Source organism: Topomyia yanbarensis, chromosome 1 (assembly GCF_030247195.1).
Source record: "Topomyia yanbarensis strain Yona2022 chromosome 1, ASM3024719v1, whole genome shotgun sequence".
Classification (NCBI taxonomy): domain Eukaryota; kingdom Metazoa; phylum Arthropoda; class Insecta; order Diptera; family Culicidae; genus Topomyia; species Topomyia yanbarensis.
The window spans coordinates 136,723,018-136,725,377 of record NC_080670.1 but is presented as its reverse complement, the minus strand read 5'-3'; the positions used below and the strand labels follow the sequence as shown (position 1 = coordinate 136,725,377).

Sequence of the window (2,360 nt, the reverse complement as noted above, 5' to 3'; positions counted from 1 at the left end):
TTAGAAGGCGAAAATTGATGATTGGCGCCATTTTGAAATCCAAGATGGTGGCTTCCTGTTACCATAAAACACTGAAAATCACCATCAATATGGGTGTCATTTGAAAGGTAGTAATTAGTAGAAGATAAAAATCGATGATTGGTGCCATTTTGAAATCCAAGATGGTGCCTTCCGGTTACCACAAAACACTGAAAACCACCATCAATATGAAGGTCATTTGAAAGGTAGTAATTAGTAGAAAGTGAAAATTGATGATTGGCGTCATTTTGAAATCCAAGATGGCGGCTTGTAACAAAATACTTCAATATGGGTGGTTACCCCTCAGGTTTAAGAACAATTATTCACTAGTGGTCTATCCCCCATACGCTTGCTCATATGTCAGTGGCGCCATAATTGCAAATGTGGCCACAGTCCCAACTACAAATATATTTGAAATGAATTAATCATCAACAAAAAACAAAAAAAAATGAATGCACAATTTAAATACTTGTCTCTTAGACAGCCAGAATTCTATATTATATTCCAGCCGGTATGACTAAAGTCAAATGGAATTGTAGTGGCTCGGAGCTCGGGTAAGCTACAGTCTTGTTCAAATGTTCCGTATTGCTCGATGTATCTGAAGTCAATAACCGAGATGACGTTGTTTCACCGGTGTTGACTATTGGAAGCCTCAGTTTGACATGACTGAATAGTTTCCTGCAAAAAATGTTATTATATATACGTTATACCACGACCGATCATCTTAACCATACCTGAAGTCACCACGCAGATGCGAGGTCATCTAAACGCAACCAAGGCCCATAGTAATAGGTGGAATATCGAAACAAGCCACGCGGCTCGCTACCAACGAGTTAATGATCCACGAGGCAGCACGTCGAAGCTACGTGAACGGAATCGAACGACAGCAAGGAGTGCAGAGGCAGCAGAAATAATCTATAAAAAGTGGTAGAAATTAAGTTAGTCTTATGGCGCTTTTGTTTTTTCGACTACACCGGTGTAGTGCTGAGTCAAAAACGAAAACGCCATTAGTTTATCTTCCAGTGTATCCATAAGTAATAGTGAATAAATGTCGTTTCCACGCCCACGATAACAACTTATATTACATGCAAAACTGTTCTTATTTACTTACCAAATATTTTGAGGAGAAAAATTTCTTCAACTATTTAGCTAAAAGCAACAAACTGCAGAGCGAAAATACACATCTCTGATCTCTTAGAAAAAACGGGTGGTGGAGCAAATGCAGCAGCTGGTCGCTGTTTTCCGTTCGTTGGCAACAAAAAGTGCAACTCGATCATCATCTACAAAACGAAACGTGTCAGATTTTTAATGTTTAGTTTGTGTAATTTTGCAACATTTACCCTTTAGATAGATTTAATAGGTGTTTGAAACAAGACGACCTAAAGTGCACGGAATAAATTCTTCGATGCCGCACGCCATAGTCTTTAGATTCGAAGTCACAGAACCGAATCAATTTTTCAACCCTGGGGTTATTGATGACAATGCTTTAAATATACGATTCGATTAATAGAATTGAATTACAGGACTAGATTAAAAATAATAAATATCCTTACATATCCAACTGCTCCGGACAACGATGCGAGGATACCAAAATTTGTTTATATTTCTTTAACCGTATTCAGGCCTGCGTTGACGATTTTCGTTTTCTCAGTTTTCTCAAAACACTCAAAAGAAATATCAAACTGGGACGTCATCAAGCGGTAAGTGCGGTCAAATCTGAAGGGACATGAGCCACTAATTATAAATGTGTAAAATGTGCCACTATTTGCTACAAATTATTCATACGATTTACGTTTTGCCTTTCTCAATAGAAAACTGCTCTGAAAACCGTCTTTTAAACGGAGACCCGGAGGCCCGAGTGACATATACCATTCGATACAATCCGTCAATTCTGTGTGTGTATGTGACCGCAATCTCACTCACTTTTCTCAGAGATGGGTGGACCGATTTTCATAAACTTAGTCTCAAATGAAAGGTACAACATTCCTATAGGCTGCTATTGAATTTATAATGGATCCGACTTCCGGTTCCGGAATTGCAGAGTGAAGAGTACGATTAGCCAGACAATGTCGATTTTCAAAATTCTGTAATGAATGTATAAAGGTGAAAACTTTTTCAAAATGGTGCCACATCTACTTAGATTTGTAGTACTAGGTCATTAACAGCCATTAAAAGTCTCTTTGGTCACATTGGCCACCATCGTCGGTTCCGGAAGCCCCGGCGGAAGTATCCAAATTCAGAATTTCAGTCTCATTTGTTTCCCGGAGATTCGACCAAACTTGGTCTCAAATGAAAGGTGTTTTATCCCCGTAAATGGCTATTAAATTTCATCTCGATCCGAT

General features: G+C 38.7%; 1 long non-coding RNA gene across 1 annotated transcript; it reads right to left on the bottom strand.

The window, feature by feature from the left end:
• Positions 1-478: 478 nt before the first annotated feature.
• Positions 479-2,147, bottom strand: LOC131692022 (uncharacterized). The gene is made up of 5 exons (XR_009305904.1): positions 1,572-2,147; positions 1,359-1,502; positions 1,130-1,298; positions 753-933; positions 479-696 (listed from the first exon to the last, which is right to left on the bottom strand). It is a non-coding gene; the product is annotated as an uncharacterized LOC131692022 (long non-coding RNA).
• Between the last annotated feature and the right edge of the window lie 213 nt (positions 2,148-2,360).